The following is a 22,858-nucleotide window of genomic DNA, read 5'->3' as shown; positions in this document are numbered from 1 at the left end:
ACATTGCTGGCTCATGGATAGTTTACTATCTACCAGGACCCCCAGATCCTTCTCCTCAGAACTGCTTTCCAGCAGGTCCACCCCTAACCTATATTGGTGTCTGGCATTCTTCCTACCCAGGTGCAGGACCCTACATTTGCCCTTGTTGAACCTCATTAGGTTCTTCTCTGCCCAGCTCTCCAGCCTATCCAGGTCACTCTGGATGGCAGCACAAGGTACATTGTATTGAACTATTGCTGATGTATTGCTAAGGTACATGTTAAGGTATCTTATTCATCCTGTGGCGGAGAATTGTGAGGCCACGTTTTCATACTACCATTGACTCATCTGATTTCTGGGTCTAGTGACCCAGGATTCATGATTTAAGAAACTGCAAATAGCAGAAACTAGTAAGAAAGAAGGTTATATAAAAGCTTGGTAAACAGGAAAACAACTCTGTCTTTCCTTGAGGTGGCTTTCCTACTTTTAAAGCAAAAGTTTTAATTTTCTCTTAAAGAGAGAAAATAGTTACTGGCAGATAATGGAGAAAAAATCTGGGCTCTTCAGGTTATCATGCATGAATTTCAGAAGTGAGGATTAACACGCAGGTGGGCATCCAAGATTTTGTTTCAACCTGTAATAAAGTAACCTCAAAGCATGAGGGTTCACAGTTTCTCTTTTGTCTTGATTTAAACAGCCACAGCAAACCAGTGCAGGGGAGCAAGGTGGGGTGGGAGGCACTGGAGGGAGGAGGAAGGAAGAAAGAGAGGAAAGGAAGGAAGGACACTCACTTAGCAGCATGTTCTGTCTCTGGCATTCTCTCCGTTAAACGTTCCTAAGCATTATTCCTCAGGGTATGAACAGTCCCATTTTTTTTTTCAGGGCTGCTGTAGTTTGCATTGAAGCAGGTAAACACACAGTGACCATTCTGGTGGTATGTTTAATGAATTTTAAAATTATAATGATTTCACATTTTTGGGGTTTCTTGCAGATAAAACCAAACCAAAACAAAAAGTCAGGCAAAAGATCTATCAAGTCTAAATTGCCTTTACTACCTACATCTGTTTAGATGTCATCTGATTGACACAGATCAACAGTAGTCCTTTTAACCAGTTATGCCAATTCACAGTGTAATGCTGTTTACATGAGAAAGTTTTAGTGAATCACAAATACAGTAAGGACAATAGAACAGTAGGGTGCAAGCAAGGAAATAGAACAAAGACTAACTAATAAGGTTAGATACCATTTATTATCTATTTTGATATCCCCAATCCTTCACCAAGAACTAAGATTTATATGACTATTCTCTGCCAATGAAAATCACAATACTTCAGTAGCCCCGTCCTGTTTACAAGTGGCTAGTAACTCTTTAACTGAAGTTAAGTGGAAGAATTTTGGGATGGAGGTTGTAACATTCAGGCCAGTGTGTACATTCTGACAAACACAAATACCATTTCTAAGAAAGTTTCAGAAAAAATTTCTTTATAATTTTATTTAAGTTCCATTAGGGAAAGCTTCTATTTCCTCAAGAAATGAAGAGTTTGTCTTCTAAAATAACTTTAATTTATGGTTCTGTCTTTATTGCAAAGTGCACAGCACTCAGGATTCTTCCAGGGTCATCTTTCTTTTTTTTCTTATTTTGGGATGTGGAGGGATAAGATATGTAGCATAATCTCAGTGTATGGTTGACTTTAAAATCCTCATGTCACCTAGGTGTGTACCACGAGAAACATAAGGTAAGATGAACCACAGATATGAGTGTAATGTTGACCTCGTCCAGAAGTTTACAGTACTTTGGTCTCCAGGGATTCTGATGGTGACAGAGCTAACATGCTCAAAACACTTCAGTGTGGAAAGGGAAGAAAGACCTAAATTCATATTATTATATAATAACAGGATCATTTATTAAGATGAGGCTTTGTTCTTAGTGTTGAGCTAGCAAAAAATGAAACCACTATGCAAATTTGTAAAGATCATCTCTAAAAATGTACCTTTTCCTGCCAGTAGAGCACCGACCACAGAAGAAGCTGTGTATGAGAGTATGGCTGCTTCCTTTCTTCTCTTCTTAAGCTGTTGTTGAAGAAAGCATTGTAATAACTGATAAATAGTACAAGAAATGGAATTTCCCCTGTTCCTTTATTAGATGGATATCAAGGAAAAGCATTTATATCAATAAATGACTTTTGATTCTCCGCTGAGTTAAGATGAATGGCTTCCATAAAATGTCCTCTAAAAAAATTCCTTATCTGATCCTAAGTATGTTGATTAAACTCAGAACAAATTGGCAGCAAAATTTTTGTTGTTACTTGCCAATGTGTTGGCAGGAAACAGAAACATTTGTCAATATGGAAGCCAAAGGAGCTGTTAAAATGAAGAATTATTTCTATATTGTTTATCATCTCACTCTGCATAAGACCTTTTTTTTTTTTTTTTAATGGAGGGAGAGACAAGTAAACATGACATCAAACCAATTAAGAGAAACACAGAGAAAAGATAAACCTTGAAACAAGAAACAGAACTGCATTGAGTACCTTTATGTCCCCTCCCTGATCTAAAGTAACCTTGCTTAAAATCATGACTTTCATAAGATTGAAAAACCTCTGGCTAGGAACCTGGAATGCAATGCACCTGATTTATTTAGCTCCTTCACCAGCCACTAGGATGCCAACTTTTGATAATTATACTTTTTAATTGGAGGAAACGTCTTCCTTATTCTCCCTGATAAACAGCTGTGATAGCAGCTTCATGAGACCACTGTTATCTGTCAGTCCTTCCTTTCTGTTGTCTATGTTCAGGTTTGTAGGTAAAGATCTGGTCTACTGACTTGAGTAATTGTGCCTTCAATTGCACATATCAAAGCAATTTATAAGCAACAGTTCAGTAATAAGGAACAAATGAATAGGGAATTAAGTATTTCAGTTTACTATTTTTCAGTTTACTATTCAGTTTACGTTCTTATTACCAATTTGGAATGTTAAGCCATCACCAAGCACACCTAAAGCCACTGTCAAATAGAAATACAGTGTTCATTCACTATAGATGTTATTCATTCTTTCATTTTCCACCACAAAATTTAAATTATCTACAGACCCAAAACCAACACATTTTAACAGCAATTCAGTAATTATTACTTGTTTGGAACATTTTACTGTCTTCTAGTCCAGACTGTTACAAAGAGTAAATCTTGCAACATAAACATACAAAAAAGGATTAGGAACACAAACTTTCAGATAAAGGAGGAGATATAATTTTTTATATATGCCTTGGCTATAAACTATTGTTTTTCAGAACATTCTTATTTCTCTTTCAATTGAGTAACTTAGAAAGACCATCTGAAAACAGAAACAAAAAAAAAATCTATGAAAAATTGATTTATCAAGATTAGTTGTCTAAATGATCTGTATTTGTACAAAACATCCACAACATCAGTAGCTGAAGGAAGCTATTACAGAGTAGCATCTTAGTCTTCCCAGCACTTGAGATCTTTATGGTCTCTAGGATTTCTACTGATAAACAGAAAATCTCTAACACGTTATATAGAAGCTATTCTTGTAACAACAATGGAGGGTTGTTTAATATCAAAAATGTCTTAATTGTGAAGCAAGGACTTACAATAAATCCTCCTGAAAACCACTCAGGAGCCTAAGGCTGTTCAAAAGGTTAACATATAACAAGAAGATATCTATTGCTGGAGAAATGAATAGCAGTTTGGGATGGACACAAACCCTGGGATACAACACTACTGCTACTACAAAAATCATGTTTGTCAAAGTTCAGAGCAGCTTTTGCACAATTTCACCTCCATTATCTCTGCTTTGGGGAATACAAGATTGAATGATTTGAGAGCTAATTCTTAGGGTTGTTCTCCAGTCCAAGACAGCAAAGCCCATGGAATGTCTTAGTACCTGTAATAATTTCATATAACTTGACCAGTCTCTTCTAAAATTAGGATATGCCTACTAGGTAACATGCAATAAGCAAAGCACTCAGTATCTATGTCATACCTTCAGTTTTAACTTGTAGATGTCACAAACAGCACTGTGCATGGCAAAGATGTGTAGGACTTCTGGCCTGTCACGTTCCGTTTTCTAAGTAATCTCACACCAAAAGTAAAGAAATCTCAGCCACAGGCACTGAACAGCTTGAGCTCTGAAGCACAATCTGAAACTTTCCCAGTCCACATAGGAGAAACTAAGTTCTGAGCAACTGCATAACACCAGTGGTTTTTGCACTTAAAGCATCATTTCTATTTGAATTATAGTGTATCTTTTGAAAACACAGTTTGTATCGATTTAGTAGTTTCAGGTGGCACAAAAACAACAGTTAATACAGTGCTTTATTTTTAGTTTGCATTCATCTCCACCAGTTTCCTTCTCTTGATCTCTTTATGCTTTTTTTTTTTTTCCCTGTTAAAATCCATAAATCTCTCCTATATAGATATTTTGAAAATGAGATCAAGCCATAGGCTAACCTCCTGTTGGATTATTTGAGGGATTAATACCTTAAATCTTCCCGGTAGAAGGGTTTTAAATCTCACCCTATATACTCTATTATTCAGACTTCAGGCCATCTCAGTAGACCTTTTCCAATTTTATATATTACATTTAAATATGTCTGTCAGACACATTAATAACCTCACTGATGCTATAAAGGGTAAGAGCATTTTTCCCCTCCTAATATTTTCTGACTGCTCTGTTCTTGGGCCATATCTGAGATGTGTTTCTCAAGCTTCTTTTTAAACCAAAGGACACCTTTTTTAAAAAAGGTGGAGCTTTTAAGAAAGCATGCCATCCTTGGATGAAAATTTCCCATTTATCTTTTCAACTGAGTTTGTCCATTCAATAGAGGCTATACTGACTGTATGGTATGTTTTTAAAATGAGAACATGTGAACTGAGCCAAAAATGTTCTTGGTCTGACTCCTTCTACAGTGAAGATACCATCCTACTCTGCAGCACTGTTTTAAGTATTAAAAAATAAGTTCTTTAGGCTATAAAGGACCACAGTGTTACTCAGTAGCACTTTCCTATCAAGTGGGCTATAAATATTTACACCTGGAGTACTGTGTTCAGCTCTGGAGTCCTCAGGACAGAAAGGACATGGACCTGTTGGAATGGGTCCAGCAGAGGGCCACAAAGGTGATCAGAGGGCTGGAACACCTCTCCTATGAAGACAGGCCGAGAGAGCTGGGATTGTTCAGCCTGGAGAAGGCTCCTGGGAGACCTTATAGCAGCCTTCCAGTACCTAAAGGGGTCTACAGGACAGATGGGGAGGGACTCTTTATCAGGAAGTAGAGTGATAGGACAAGGGGTAATTGCTTTAAACTGAATGAGGGGACATTTAAATTAGATATTAGGAAGACATCCTTTACAGTGAGGGTGGTGAAGCACTGGAACAGGTTGCCCAGAGGAGTTGTGGATGCCCCGTCCCTGGAGGTGTTCAAGGCCAGGCTGGATGGGGCTTTGAGCAACCTGGTCTAGTGGGAGGTGTCCCTGCCCATGGCAGGGGGATTGGAACTAGATGATCTTTAAGGTTGCTTCCAATCCAAACTATTCTATTTCTGCAACTCCAGACTCATGTGAGCCACAGAAAGGGAGATGCAATAGTGTTCATATTAGAGCTTTACTGAATACATAGGGGTTGCTCCATTGAGGTTAGAAATGAAAACTGTCCAATCAGGCCTCACATTGCTATTCAACCAACCAGGAAAAACAAAACACTGCATGTCAGTAAACATACGTGGTGTACCTGTTCCCTCAAACATCTTTTCTCTCAGTGTGCTAAGAGAAACACAGGAGTTGAAACCACAAAGCACTGGGCCTGAAATTTTGCACACTGCACTATCATAGTTGAGGGTGACAGAGCACTGGAATAGGCTGCCCAGGGAGGTTGCGGGGTCCCCTTCTCTGGAGATCTTCAAGCCTGCCTGGATGCAGTCCTGAGTAATGTGCTCTGGGCAATCCTGCTTTGGCAGGGGAGTTGGACTAGATGATCTCTAGAGGTCCCTTCCAACTCCGACAATTCCGTGATTCCATGATAGTTGAAACACCATGGAAACCAGTTTGCACTTCCCTTTCCTCTGAAAACGAAAGCAGACCAAAACAAACCCCATCATTCATGGGTGGGAAGAGGGAGGGGGGTTAAAAAAATAAGACGTGGTTGTGCTTGCACTATGGTGCTGTATGGGACTGAGTAAGAGCTTGCTCCCTCTGCCTATCAGACCAAAACCTTTCCTTAATGCACTGGTACGTTGCATCCTCCAAGAGGCAGTGCCTCACTGCACACCTAGGACAATACTGAAACAAGTACAGGGTGGTTTTTTTGAGGCCAAGAAGAGAGAAAGCAAAGAGAAAATCTGTACAGAAATAGAACAAAAAGTGCATATTGAATTTTACCTAAGCGCGCTTTAAAGATAAGCAGTCTTATACATGAATCACCACACTGAAGTTCTGGAAATGGAACTACTTGTTCAAGATCTTACAAAAAGTTAAGAACAGAGCTATTTACGCAAGTATTCACACGTTGGGACTTTCCTTTAGGAGATATCAGCAGGACTGTAAATTACTCAGATTTAATTCCTTAGGAAACAGACTTTTGCTATGGGATATTTGAAAAAGCATCTAACACATTTTGAGAAAATAGTCATTACGATTAGATTCTACAGCAAACACTCTAAAGTCTATGACATGCAGTACAGCATGCCAACCATTTCTCAATAACTGTGGGGAACTCAGTAAAATAATTTTGAATTATATAGCTCTGATTTAAAGAAGAATAGGTATGAATCTTTCACAGCAGAATTCCTGAACTGAAGTCTACATGTCTTGAGATTTTCCTGCACAATGATTGAACTTCCCCTGCTCTGATGCATTTTAGAATCAAATGCACAAAAGTATGTTTTAATGTTGTCTATTATTAGGTCTGCTGAAACATTTATCTTCTGTTGGAAAACACTTATTTCTTGAACCTGAAATGTTTTGGTTCTGTGAATTCTTGCTGAGCAAACAACAGGGCTTCATTTACCTGTTTTCTGTACTAGACTTTAAAGTCACCTTGTTCCCAGCTACACACCACAGTTGCAGCCCAGACCACTGGGCTCTTTCAAAGGAACTAAACAAGATGCCAGGGACCTGTTAGGATGTTTTTGTGTCTCCATAAGGTTTTGCAGGATTGGTGGACTTTGAAAAACTCTGCTTCTAGACTGTCGTCAGAATGGAATTCCTGAAGTATCTCTTGAAAAAAGAGAACATGTGAGATGATAGGATGAAATAATATACAGCAGTTTGCTGCCCCGTAAGGGAGAACTCAGACTTTTCCACTAAATATGAAGGCATGGAATACTTTCAACAATGTATGTATGTAGTGTGTATGTACTAATAACATCGTAAAATGTAACTGGCTATGAGTAATGTCTTTCCAGGAAAGAAATCTTCACTTTCCTGAAGTCCTTTTTGACACGTTATAGGTTTTGGGCAATATCCATGGCATCTCAGATCAAATTCCATGTTAGCAGTTAAGGAGACATTTCAGAACTACAGTTTTTAGAGGTATCACTTTTAATTTCCAAGGCTTTATCTTTCTCTTTTTCTTTCCTTAAAATAAATAAATAAAAAAAACCCCAAAACACAAAAAACAAACCCCTGTGTCCAATAAATCTACACTTCAAAAATGTAACTTTAAAAGAGCACCCTTTCCTTTTATTTCCTGATGAGAACCATTTGGTATGTTCTTTGTTGATTAAGTAAGCCTCTAAAACATTTAGGGGCACATTTCTCCATCTTATTTGTAATACAGTGTCAAATAAAATATTATTTCCTCTTCAGAATTTAGACACCCATCTCATCAGTGGTCCTCCATTGACAAGAAAGTGAAATCCAGACCTGTACTTAATAAAACTGACGCCTTCCCACATTTCAAGTATAGCCATATAAACCATCTCTCATTCCTTAAGAAATAACAAGTCTTTCCACGGTTATTATTCATCTAGAAAGTCTCTGCAAGTACTGTTATTAAACTTCTTTAGATGCTTGCTCAGAATAGCTCAGAGTAGTGATTTTGCATTGCTCCTGCCTCCTTTTTCACCAACACAATGATTACAGAGTAAATACTTTGAAACAAGCCTTGGAATTAATGTTCCTATGGGCAAATTAAACCTTTTTGTAACATTACTGTGCATTCTACATATGAACAATTCCCATTGGGAACAATCCTCTGTAATAGAAATTAAAGCTTCATTCTTGCATTTTCCAGGACATGTTTTTCAACTGTTTCGTTATTTTATTTTAACGAAATCATATTACCCATTCACTCCAATGATTTAAATTTCTATAAGAGTTACTTAGGACAAGGACTCCCAGTTCATTAATACAATGCAGTGGTTAGGGTCCAACCATGGCAAACCCAGATTTCCTGTTAGTCATAGCTTCAGCCTTTTGTGCCCTAGTTTTGTATTTGCATTAGGACAGTAATAATGACAAGTTAATTAAATTTGAAGTTCTGAGGTTCTCATATGCAAAAATAATATCTACATATAAATTATCAAGGTAGAGTGCTTTGACACAGTTATGCCTCTAAGTTCCAAAGTCATTTTACTAATCTGAATTCTCTTTTTACCAGCTATCACAGGAAGGAACTTGGACAGAAAAAGATATCTGGCAGTACATACTCAGACTTCGCTAGCAGTTATAGTAAAAATTTTAATATAAAAGTAATGCTTTAAGTGGCAAGATAGTCAGCAACGGGGAGAAGGTGGTGGACACAAAAGAGATCCACCTTAAATTTTGTCTCATTTAACTTGCTCATGGATGAAGCAAAAACAATGAGAAAGGAATGTAAATGAGATTTACATATTATAAGGTTTGGTGTGGTAAAAGAAGAACGCTAAAGCCAGAAGAGGCATGAGAAAGGTTAGACTTGGGCAGGAAATAAGAAAATGAAGTCCAATCTGGAAAATATTCATGCTTTTGCATCTAAGGGAAAAGCAACTGGAGACACAGATATTTATACACAGCAGAGGGATTCAGCTAAAATCCCTCAGGGTGACACCAGACAGAAAATTATAAGGGAGCTTGCAAAGGAATGCAGCAACAAAAATGCCAGTGTAAATTTAGGCTGTACATGTAGAGGCATAATACTGTGGACTAGGGAGAAGATAGCTCCAGTTTGTGTAGTATAAAGGAGACCACACCATAGACACTGCTTATGGTAACAAGCACCTCTGTGCCAAAAAATTTCAGCAAGCTGGAGGGAGTTCAGAGAAACCAATAGAAATAAACATGTGGTTGTAAGGATTAATTTATGAGGAAAGCTCAAATGAAATAAATACCTTGCTTTGGCTAAATAGTTACTAGGAGGGGATACGATTACATTCTTCAAACACTTCAGGACTGTTATCATCAAGGAAGAAGATAAATAGGATGCATAGAAGATCCGGCTCTACATCTACTTTCATAATGTCCATATGCTTGAAAAAAACCTTCTGTGTTGTCTTCCAGATGACCTCTTTCATCTTACTTCAAATCCCTCTCAAAAATGGATGTGTTAGTATAGAGGTCAAATTAAAAAACCAACCAACCAAACAAAAAAGTTTTAGGTCAAATTAAACATTTTATCCAGCTTGAATTATTGTTTTAATTTTACTTCCTTTTGAGCTTGGTTTAGAGAAGAGTGCCCTTAGAAGAAGGTGAGGAGGTCCTCTGTGTGAGTCCTTCAATTTCTCCTGATGATATAGTGCCATTTTGTACAAAATACATATTTATGTATTAACAGCAGGACCAAAATTCAGATGTGTCAGTTTCCCAGGGACTGGTTTAACCTATAAACCATGTCACTCAACAGGAAGTATCTAGAGGCAAAGGAATTTGAATCAGGGGTAGAATGGACCTGAATCAGTATTTTCACATCTGAATGGTAGGCTGAATAATGGTCTTCAAGAAGAAAAAGTCTGTTGGAAGAACTTCCATCTTATTCATTCAGAAGATAGGGTTTTGGTCCCCTTTCTGAGGCTGGCTTGGAAACTTGAAACAGTATGTTCACAAAAAGTGGAAATGAACATTCTTGAGATCTCCACAACAATTGTCCTTTTAGTTCAACCTAAACCATTAACTGAATTAGGGCTAGATTTATAAATAGCTTTAATGTGGCAAAGTTGGCATTTGTCAGCAAAGACAACTATAAAACAAGCCAAAAAACAAAAATAGATCTCTACCATAGAACTCATTTAGGCTGTAAATACTTCCTGAGCAGATCTATTTATCCGAGTCATATCCACAGCTTAACTGATGCTCATAAAGTCCAAGTCAATTTTGAATTTGATGGAGTTAAATCATTAAAGTAGCTGTTCAGTCATGTGCATGATTAATTGATTAATATGAAGTTAATGGGCATACAGAACTTAGCTTCACCACTGGGGACTTAGGGTTGGTAAAATTAATCTTTCTTAATGGAAAGATCTTCAATCTGGGTATGAGTCATGCAACTAGCCAGAGATAAATAAGTAGCCAGAGTCATATTGGTAGGACTCCTAATGAACACAGTTGAGCCAAAATCTTCAAGTTAACTGGGAAGAACAGTAATTTTGGCCTAGAATTCAAGGACTTTACTACATGCACCTCATTTGTGCACTCGCTACACATTTCCAGACACAGGGAACTTAAAATGTTAGTACCTTTCTTCTCCAATGATGGGAATACTATCTGCTAAGTAAAAAGTATAACTGTGATGACCACGTAGTTTCACATTGCTGCTCAGTGCTTTGGGAAGCTGGACCAATTCCTTGCATTCCTAAATGTGGATTTATTTGCTGACAATACAGTTTTAAGCTGTATTTTAGGATAATTTTTTCAAGTCAAAGGTAAACTCTCACTCGATTCGATAAAAATAGTTAAACTGTGTCTCATAATATTGGAAAGAACATCCATATTCATCCATTTCTGTTGACAGAGGAAGTCAATCAACCATATAAGAGATTCACATTGAAAAACAATTGACTGTTATTGCATACTCTTTTGAAAGCACCAGGCTGCATACTTCCTGTAGAGAAAACATAAATATGAACCCCACACAGAGAAATATCTCCAAAAAGCAGTAAAAAAATATCAAGGACATTGCTATGCCAGATTTTTTGAGAAGAGGGTATGATAGTTTTTTTTTCTCTTTTTTTTTTTTTGCCAATCAAATTGTCTTTTGTCCAGTTATGTCGATACTGTTTATGATTTAGTCCTACACTTCTGTAAGATGCCAGCCCAAAATATTCTTGTGTTCTTCCTCAATGATCTGGAAGCTTTTCCTGTGTAATCAGCATGGAATCCCCTGGAGCCATTTTACTTTTCAGAGTGAAGTGAGTCTACATTGACAGTTTTGTTCTAATGTAATTACAGACATTCCCACTCCTGTCAGACTAGATCAGGCCCTTGTAAACATTTAGACAATTCTGAAAGAAATTATGCCACCCTTATTTTTTGCCACAAAGACATTATCATATTTTGACAAGAATAACTGTCCCTGTACTGCTTCTCCCTCTCAGTGAAAGCAACAATCAGATCAGATAATAATTCCAAGGGGTTTTTTACTGTTATTGGCCTCCAGTGCCTAGCAATACTTCAAATGCTCAAACACTTGTATGTGCTTATATGCTTATACCCTGAGGATGCAATCTACTGTAATCATTCTTTTTTCAACAGCCATTGATTCCTTCTGCACTGGTCAATACCTATTTAATTCCACAGCCTATTATAAAGTTTTCTTAGTTCTTGCATTGTATTTGGTATAATCCATTAAATGTCATCCAACTGACCATTTGTCTAAATGTCCTTGAGCTTCACAGTGAATCAAACAAGGATTCCTTAAACAAACTAGCATTTCCATGGAAAACAATATAGATGAAGATCCTGGTAAGTACGAATCACCTTTTTAATTAAAATATAAATTAGGATTAAATATCCTTGCAAGATAGTTTTTCATTTGAAATAAAACAACCAAGGCATAATAGAAATTGTTTTTATCTGTAAAATGAGAGGTTTGGTCTCCTTTCTCTTTTGTAAGAAGGCTGGCAGCTCCAAGTCTACCAACACCTTCTGGATTTACAGTAACTAAGTGATTATACTCTCAGATTAAGGTTTGATTTCCCCTATTAGGTCTATGATTTTTAGAGGGCGTAACACACACATGTGAGGAGAAGATAGCGTAACAGATAGGAAACAACAAATTACACTGATCACACTGTGTGGGACTAAGCTTTGGTATACTGTGTGCTGTTTACAGTCACACACCAGCCATTTTATCAAAGTCCCCAGGTCTATTTGGTTAAATAAATCCAAGACAGTGTGTAGCTTTTGGCAGAAAGAGGGTTAGACCTCAAGCATTTTTGAAGGTTGTACTCATACTAAGACCTTATTGTCATACTTTATTTTAAACGCCAGCTATTTCTATACATTTCTGCTTCCCCATCCCTAGAACTACCAAGTCTACCTATTTTCTGCTTATGGGGTCTGTGAGAAAGCATGAAGGTAGTTAAAACATATTTTACTTTTTCTTCTCATTTTAAGAGAAAAAAGGGATCTCCTTTTGTTAATCCATACCCAGTGCCGGTCACATTGTGTGAATAGTCCAATAACATGTCTGAAATCCTTGATCACAAGACACATATCGACCTCCACAGTGATACTGCTTCTCTTGTATAGCTCTAATTAGAAGGATACCTTCTGCTGCATTTCTCTCCTTTTGTCTGTGATAATCTCACAGATTTAAGTCTTTCTCCTACGGCTTCTTAGAAGACACAAAAAAAAAAAAAAAAGAGAAGAGAAAAGGCTTTTGTTGCTTGTTTTGTGCAACAATGGAACTCCAGCAGTAAAAGAAATATTAGCCAAAAAAACCCCAAAACCAACAAAACCCCCACCATTGTCTACAGTCCAACCTAAGTCACTACCAGTTGACAATTCACAGAATTAATGTATCAGCAAAAGTATAATCGGGACCAAGCAACGATATCCATACAGATACGCATTTAGCCTTCCTTCTGCTCTCACTTTTCTGGATTTTAATAACACATGTAATGTCTTCAGGCACAACCCTACAGTATGTTAGCACACAATTCACAGGAGTACATACTAGCACTGCTCTTTGGTGAAAGAACTGAGAAGTGCAGTTTTACTTAGTATGATGAAACAGTTTCCTTTATTCTTTAAAGAACGAGAAAAAGAAAGCCATTGATGGTTCATTTTTTTCATGGACTAATTTGAAGATATCTGGCAAGCTTACAAAGAAAGTAGAAATTTTAAACATCTTAAGCAGGTGCCATGACATAAAGCAGTACTGATTTAGCTATGGCTGAATGATTAGCATTTTCCCCTACTCCTGGCCTGATGCATATTTTCCATTTTTTTTCAGAAAGACTAACTGAAGAGTTGGCCTACACTTTCACACCCCTTAAAACAGGTACTGGCTCTTAAAAAAGAAAACTAACTCATAGTCTGACTAATAAGCCCCCTACTTTTTGCCTGAACCCTGGCATGGTCACACTTTCAATGACAGTGTTATCAGAGAATACTGCTACATGATGATCTCTGTAAAGATTAAGAAGGAAACAACTGAAAGTTGAACTGTCTTCCAGTAATGTGATTACAGAGGCTTTCAGAGGCAGTGAGAACAATAGACTGTGGATACCAAGTGAAGGCTGTTTGGCAAAGTTTCATTTGGAAAGATTCAGTGCCTGCACAAGAGTTGGCTCTGTGAAAGCTGAAAGGATAACCAAGAAGATTTAGTCCCTGATTCAGCCAGGCATTTGAGGACATGAATAGTCCCATTGAAGTCAATGAGATTACTCACTTACTTGAAGTTAACCACATACTTAAGTATCTTTCTGAAATGGACGCCTACACTTGCAGAACCCTAGTAGGAAACTGGTTTGCCAGGGACTGGCTATGAATCAGCTTTGTAGTGTTTGTTTGGAAAGTTTGTCAGAGCTTTCCCATGAAAAGGTATGTTTCTCCACCCGATTGAACTGTCAGGATAGCTAGGGGCAAGTAGGTAAAACAGACAAAATAGTCCTTTACCTTGTTCTTTAAGAAGATTATGCTGGGGCATAGAGTAAGCTTTTTCCACTTTGCCTTGTGTGTCAAGAGACCCAGTTTTTTTCTGGACTTGATTTTCTCATATTTGAATCTTAATGAGTGTGCTTATTACTGTAGCAAATCCTCCTCCTGGGAAGCACTTCTAAACTGAAATTAAAGAACAAGTGCTGATTGATTTGCAAGATTTGCAAAATGTTATTCATGTTGCTTGTTTTTCAAAAAGTCCAAAATATCCCAACAGAATCATTACAGCAGTTTGGAAGGAAGTTCCCCATCTCCGTCAATGATCAGCATTCTTAGCTGAAAAGAAATTGAAGCTGAAAGGGCAGATGGTACAACTGTTCCTTTTAACTTCAATTAGAGCAACAAAAGAGAGAAACCAATGTCCATGCTTTAGCTTTATGAAAACTAGATGCTCCAAAAAGATAGACAAGTCATTCATTTAAAATAATTTTAAACACCAAAATGACAATGAGCCTGCACACAGAACAAGAACCTGCCTGATTTCCAAAATTAGGTTAACTGTCCAAGAAATGACTATGACTTGTTCATCTGAAAAAAAAAAAGTAATAAGAAAATTCTACACATAAAGGACAAAATACTTGCAAAACATGAAGATTTATACAGTACATCACTTTTTTTCCCTTAGAAGATGAAAGCCATAACCCATGTTAGAGAATGAGATACCTGTAGCAGAGAACAGTGTTTTGTCAATAGGAAAAGGTAGTCTTGATAAAGTTATATGTGGCTTCGGGTACTCTGGGCTTTATTCCAAACTGTACCTTGAACTTTCCTCCGTATCAGGGAAAAGTGACAAACCTTTGTACCTTATTGCTCCATATCAAAACCATAGGTAATTATTTTCTTTTTTTTTTTTCTTCCTTTTTTTAAAATTTCTTCATGGCAAAGCCAAATCTTTCTTACCTGCTCTTGTGATGTTTTGTCACAATAAAACCCTATTTTCTGTACAAGCCGCTGACACATAAACAGAATATAGACTGTCACTGAATTAAGGAATTACCAAACCTATAAGTTTTGTCCCCTCACCACCACTTTTTGGCTAATAAAGCTCTGTTTACTGTACTGGTTAACAGCAGCTGTCAAAACCTGCAGTGCAATTCTGAGAGGGGAAGGTGGGCTGAGTAGTGGCCACTTCTCTCGCTGCTAGGATTCCTTCCCTGACTGTTAAAACTTACAGGTTGGGGTTTCTTCCAGGCTCCCCCCAAGGTGAAAAAGGAAAATGGTTTGGGACAAGAGGTAGCATTTTAAGGCGTTCATGAAATTATCCCCTATATGTGTAGAAATAGCCAGTGAAAAGGAATGATGGCTTGTGATTGCCTTACAAGTACATAGGCATGAGATCTGCAATGGTGGAAAGGAGACTGGACAAACAAGAAGCTTTTGCTGGTTCTTGTCTTTCGTGACTGATCCTGAGGTGTGCTCTTGGTTGTCAACCAATGTCTGGAACCCACACGACACCAGAATCTTTTGTCTTTGGCTGTGTTATAATCCTTTTCCCCTCTCTCTCCTACTCCTAATCTTTCTCCCTAAACAGTTCTCTTCAGTATCATACACATGCCATCAGCCTCTGAAGTTTTGCATCAAGTAATCTGGCACTGAGGGAAAAGCGTGTTTCTTTTCCAGGCCTGTTTGTGAGAAAACGCAGCAAAGCAAGCTGTTGAGTTTATATCTGACAACATGGCTTCCGTCCAATAACATGCCAAGTTTGTCAAAAGTGTCTGACTGAAGCCCTTTATTATCACACACTGGTGAAGTGATTTGCCTGAAGGGGAAACAGAGCATTAATAAATTGAATGAATTGCACATTGTTCATGACAGACTGTAATGGTATAGTCTTCTGTGTACTGTATATTCCAGATACCACCCCAGGTCCTATCTGATTAATATTCATCTGTATAAAAGCATAAGAATCAACTTGGGATTGGTAGCACAAATCAGCCATTCCTAGGATGACTCACTGAAAGCATTTCCCAGGCTAGATCATATGCCACTTAATCTTAAACCATGGCAATATATCATATTTACATTGTCAATGGTTCATCAGCCTGGGGACATGGCAAAACTGGCAATTCAGGCTTTAAATATTCCTGTCATAATATCAAGATTAACATTCACTTAGAAATGTGGAGTAAACTAAATTTGTACTTTCTATTGACCTAATTGCCATAGTAAAGGATCTAAGCACATGGATGTTGCCTTGTAAGTCCTATACAATTTTTGAACTCCTTGAGAAAAAATACAGTAAATTTCTCTGTCTTTCTAAATTATTCTTACATCTTTATGAAATAACAAGAGCTTAACAGTCTTGCTAGAATTTTCTTGGCCCGAATGACAAAAACAAGAAGAAAAAAGCTCTATAATTTCTTGTATTATGGATTTATTATAATTCGGAAAAGAGAGCTACAAAAATCCAAGAATTCACATTGTGCAGAAATGTATGGAAACCTTGGTACAAGAATGACTTCCTCAGTTAACCTGCTTCAAGTTGATTTTCTTCTGAGGAAATTCAAGTATATACTAAATTGGTTCATGTGTGCTTATTTAAAGGCATGGACATGTCAGCATTTTAAGAGAAAATCCAACTCCAGTCATTGTATTACAGATTAGCATTATTCAGTGAATGCCTTATTGGCTTTGATAGCCAAACACTTGAAAACACAGACAGAAAAAAGGAAGGTACTTGATTTCCTAAACCGTAGATTGGTAGCAATGTAAGGTTTTTACCTTACCATTCAGTATGAAAAAAACCCCCAAAAATACCACAACAAAAGAACAAAAAAAGCCCCCTCAACCCTAATCCTCAAACCCACAGCCACCAAACCTTTACCCAGAAGGGAGTCACCACAAATTCCCTGTCCTTTCTAAGGTTCACCTCTGGAAATCCATTCAGATTTTAATTAGCTTCCAAAACCATTGCTAGTGTGTACTTCACTAGGCTCAGTGGCCTACTCTGTTTATTCAAATTATTCTCTCCATATTCACACACTCCCTTATCTGTGTGTTTGAGTTCACCAAGAAAACACACTGCCTGGAGAGCTTATTTTCTCTCTCTTGCTAAAAAAAAAATAAAAAGTAAGTAGTAAGTGTATTGCCCTTCAGAAAATCCATGGTTATATTCTAAATTTTAATTAATTTCAGAGCAAAAAGTATCATGATAGTATTTTCATAACATTTTTGGTCGTATCTTTCTTTTTTACTTATGCTTCTGCATAAAAGGTCACCAATAAATCACAGTTTTCCTGTTACAACTGAAACTCACCCTTCAGCTTTCTTCAGTTGCCAGAGTAATTTAAGCTACAGTATAACAAGTGAAATGATAACACTGATAGGCTTACATTATTTTTTTAAAAATATTATCTAAAATTATTTTTAAAATATTGTCTAAAACCCTTTCTCAACTCTGCCTTTCCTGATGATGGTGTTCTGAAGAAGCAATTTGTTTTATGCTAAATTTAAAGCAAGTTGGTAGCTTCCCATGCAGCACTATGACTCATTTTGGAAATCTCTGCACTGATATGAACATGTTGAATACCAGAAAGAAAGTGACCCAGCAATGACTTTGGGTAGCTTCATGGACCGAAGCAAATATTTACATTACTACAGGCAATGGGGAGGTGGGGTGGCACAATGAAAGCCACATTTGTCCTAAGAATTATGTCACTGTTCCAAACACAGCCTCTCTGTGCAAAAAGCAAGGAGCATTTTAACTACCCTTCTCCTCCCTCATCATCAAAATATTTTTAGGATTACTTGACTGTACAAACTATGTGATAGCCAGTTGTCAGGAAACAAAGGGCATTGTATTCCTGAGGGAAAGAGATGGTTTTCTGAGCAATCAAAATTCTCAGAGATGCACAGACGGTGAATAGGTTCTCCCTAACTTGATCATTTCTGATATCAGCCAGGCAGTTAATAACTTTGTGTGAAGAATTTGATTGCAAAATATATAAATATTGGAAAGTCCTCTCATGTTCACAGGAAAAACCTGCATTTTAGAAAAAATGGTACCAACCAAGAGTAAGATATGGCTCCCAAAAAATGGACAGGGGAAAAGAAATACCAGTTACACCTGTTAAATAGTTTTGTTTTTTTTTTTTTTAATTCATATACTGCTTTAAGAGAACTGTAGCACTTTGTCTTCAAACATTTGAGCAGTCCCCTAGAAATCAGTGTGTCTTAGGGCTAGGACGAGCAATCTAGGAAGCCAGACTACCAAATGCTAGACTTACATTTTTTTCCCCTTGGTTTAATAAACACTTTTTTGTAGAGTTCAGAAAATGATTTGCAATGGAAAATGCAGGGGAGGTATTCAGATTTATTTTCGATGTGTAAAACATTCATGCTGCCTCCTGCAAGCTTGGTCGTAGGGTCAGATCTGTCCTTAACATATTGAGATCCACCATCATTTGGATGCACACAGGACTGGGTGCATTGATAACTACTCTGTTATTGTCTCTCTTCCTTCACTTCCTAGAGAAATGTTTTTGTTTGTTTGTTTGTTGTTTGTTTGTTTGTTTGTTTTTCCTAAAAAGGCAGCACAATCACTTTATTACAAGTACCACTTTATGCTGTATTGGTTAATTCTGGTTTGCCTGATAAGTCATACAGTATTGTTTGGACACTCATCCGGTGTAATGATGGGAACATTTCTGACAGTAAAACTTGAACAAAGATTTAACAAAGTAATTTTCTACAAATAATCTCACATGTAGCATTTGATGTTCTCTTTCTGTAGTGTTGGTCCTTGGAATTTGACTTGGAATGCAAATAAAAATGAAGTTGGGAGTCAAAAATGAGATTTTTTTCTTTAAAATAAAAGTAGTAGCTATAGCCATATTGCCCAACAATAAATAGTTAGTTTTCAGTTAAAATTTCTAAAGTTTTAACACAGTATTTTAGTGCATTCTTTTAAATAAGAGACTACAACTGTTTGCTCTTACAACAACTTTGAACAGTTGTGACAAAACTTCACATAATACCATCTGAAAAAAGTAAACTGCTTTTTATTTTCCAGTGGTGTAAAAAACATTAAAGAGAAACATGTATCCAACATGGAAGAGAAACACAGTTTACTACAAGACAGATGTAACACAAAAGATTTTTAATTTTTCCTTTTAGTTCATAGTTCATAGACCAGAATTTATGCTGTTCTAACAACATTTTCCTTCACCAAATCAAAGCAGTATCCTTTATCCTCGTATTAAAAAGGTTTCAGAGGTCTCACAGGTTTCCAGAAGACGATCGATACAATGACCAGATTAAAGAGTTTGAATGTATTATAATATTATTGCTGTTACTATAAAATTTTGGACCCAGCAATGCTGACAAGTTTGCACTGAGGATAAGTGTGCTGTATGTCCACAGGGAAAAGTTTGATTTCAGACCTTGGGCTCTGCTGCTTTCTCGCTGTATGGATGACAAAAATGGGGTTAAAAAATGGGGTTAATTGTTCAGGAATACCAACATAGTTTCCGCAGCCAGTTTTTTGAAAATAGATAAATAAATAAAAAATTGTGTTACTGACAATTATTTTCAGACATTTGTATGATGTGGTCCCCTAACAGTAACTAAAAGACATATCTTTTCAAACATGTTTCTTTCAGGCCCAAGCCAACAAAACTGAACAAGACTAATGGAAGAGCATACCTTTAAAAAGACTTCATGAAGACTGTTTGCCTTCTTAGCAGTATGCTATAGCATAGAAAATTCCATGTGAGAAAAAAGAAACTGTTTTACTTTCATGCTAGATATACTTACTACAGAAATGTAACCACTGACCAATTGAAAGGTCAAGTGCAGGCAGCATTAATCTCTTTTAAATTTATGTATGGGAAAAGCCTCCATTTGTTTTAGGGCAGGATGCTCTTGTACTGTTTCTATAGTAAATTCATAGCTATTCTGGGAAAGACAAACTTGCTGTAACAGGGCACTTTTAAAGTGAAACAAAGCGTCCTTTGCTGTAAGGTGATGGATGCTTTCTACTGATCTCATGTTTATTGGGTATATGTTAATTCTTCATATCAGAGACACATCTTCTAGGCTTGGTTCAGAAGACGTGTTGGCAACATGAAAAATACTAGCACAGTCTTTTTAGACAGCTTACTAACTGCTTAAGATTACTAAACAAAACCCCTACAGTTTCTCAGTGGATTATATAGGGTTATATGAGATACAGCTACATCGTGTAACCAGACATTTTTTCAGACTGCACTTCACCCACCTTGACTAAACAGTTCTCTATTTCAAAGGAAAATGTGGAAAAAAAATTCTGAAACGTAAAGCTTTTAAACATTTTGACAGTACTTCTAGCATTTTAGCACCCCCTTCAAAAATCAGGGCTCATTTTAACAAGATACACCAGATTTCTACCTTTTTTTATCATCCCGTTTCAATTCTAAGGATAATGGTAGAGTGCCTTCCAAAGGCAGAGGTGCTGTCCTGTCTTCAGTGTCTTAGTAGATTTCTGGTCTAGTGATGGATCTAAGAGCTCCTGCTTGGTTCTTCATCCTCTCGTGGCACTTGCGGAGACACGCACAGTCATGCAATCTTGAGATCAATACTAGAACTGGCAGCTGGCAGAGAGATTTCAAAGAATTTTAATTGTTTTTTTGAAAGCGCAACAAAACTTCACAGCTAGACTGCCTTAGCAGAATCTTTAAAGCACTAGGGTTTTCAGATGTGAAAGTTTGAGCTTCCTCCCCCTCTCCCCCCTGCCTTCAATAGCTTATTTGTGAACCAGAGCACATCCATTTACTAGCTGGTTCCTATTATCAGCCAGAAACAGTTATTTTAAAACAGAAAGCACAATGAAACTTTTTTTGACTGTCCCTTATTGTGTCTCAATTACACAGCTTACATAGTGGAACGTCTTTCAAAGACATTGAGATGCTTGAGCAGGTCCAGAGAAGGGCAATGACGCCGGTGAGGGGTCTGAAGAATAAGTCTTATGAGGACAGGCTGAGGGAGCTGGGGTTGTTCAGCCTAGAGAAAAGGAGGCTGAGGGAGACCTTATCGGTCTCCACAACTACCTGAAAGGATGTTGTAGGGAGGCGGGGGTCTGTCTCTTCTCCCAAGTCACAGGCGATAGGACAAGAGGAAATGGCCTCAAGTTGTGCCAGGGGAAGTTCAGATTGGATATTAGGAAAAATTTTTACACTGAAAGGGTTATTAAGCATTGGAATAGGCTGCCCAGGGAAGTGGTCAAGGCACCATCCCTAGAGGTATTTAAAAGACAGGTAGACATAGTGCTTAGAGACATTGTTTAGTGATGGTTTTTATCAGTTACGTTCATAGTTGGACTAGATGACCTGAAAGGTCCCTTCCAATCTAGACAATTCTATGATTCTATGACAAAACTTCAGCAGTATGGAAATAAGAATTGACTGGGTGTTGCTCATGGTCCATGATTTCACAAATTGTCTTGAAATTGTTTGTCATGCCTGGAAGCAAGTTAAGTGACAGAAGAACCAAGATGATAAAAAATGACAGTGAATAAATGAATTATATTTGCTATTTTTCCACCTTTTTTTTTTATTTATTTAATTCTATTGCTTTTATCCATTTGAAACTGACATAGCTTTGTAAAGTACTTTCAGGTACTCAGCATTATACTACTGAATATTGTTTTTTAGTTCTGTAAATCAGAAAAAAAATTACAAGGAAACTCAAGGGAAAGAAGAACCCAGCTCTGCAAAATGCTAGAAGAGGGCATCCAGATCTCTTTTTACCGGACAAAGATTTTGCAAGACAAGGTCAACCAAGTCAAGAGGAAGCTGGAAGAGATATGTAAACTGTTTAAAAGCAAAATTAATTACTCAAAAGAAATTTTTTTTTAAGGAGCATTGAACATTTTCCATTGTCTAAATAGTGAAGTTGCACTTCAATTGTAAGTTATTGGATTCATTTTAGGAGATAATAAAATTTCACGGTCTGTCTTAAGTGGGAAGTCAGAGTAAATTACTATGTTTTGGCTATGAAGTCCTATTAATGCAATTAAGGAAGCTAAGTCAAACCTAAATCTTTGAAGTTTTTATGTTTCAAAAATAAAAGCCAAGGTGTTTGTGTACCTTGAGATGAGAAAAAAAAAAACACCTGGAAATTCTTGCTTCCCTCTACCAGTCTCCTGGCATCTCTATTTTGTCATTTGTACTCTTTCTCCATTTCCAATCAAGAGACATATAGGAATAGAACCTTCTGATCACACATGATTTTTATTTCACCTCTTCTAGTAGTAGGCTTTTTTTCTGCGAGCTTTGATTTCTATTTAAATGAACTTTTTAATCACAATATGATAGATCTATCACTAATGTAATTATGCTTTACTTACTATTATAGCTGTGAGTGGGTGGATGACAGCTACAGCCTGTATTTTCCTTGAAGCAATTTCAGCATAACTCTAGGGGATATTTGAGAAGGTATGTTAAGAATATTTTTGAATTTCCTTCCTAGTAGAAAAAATTTATGTGCGTGTTGACCTACTGCCCAAAATCTCATTTGGAGAAGAAAAAGCTGTATATATTGCACATTCATTACATTAAGAGTGAGTATACATTCTGATGTTTAACTTCCACACCAAAGGTAGAAAAATTTTCAGGAGAGTCACAGTTTTAGACCATGAAGATAGTTCTATTCACTAGATGCAAATAATTTAAAGTATAAAAACAATTTTGAATTCACAGTTGATGTTCTATTTAACGATACTCTGAGAAATAATTTTTTCCAAGATTCTTTCTTCAAACTATGTCGAGCAGTCATAAACTGGGGAAGGAATTAAAATCTAAAAAAAATCTA

Source organism: Numenius arquata, chromosome Z (assembly GCF_964106895.1).
Source record: "Numenius arquata chromosome Z, bNumArq3.hap1.1, whole genome shotgun sequence".
Taxonomy (NCBI): Eukaryota; Metazoa; Chordata; class Aves; order Charadriiformes; family Scolopacidae; genus Numenius; species Numenius arquata.
The sequence above is the reverse complement of the archived record's forward strand: the minus strand, read 5'-3'. Positions refer to the sequence as shown.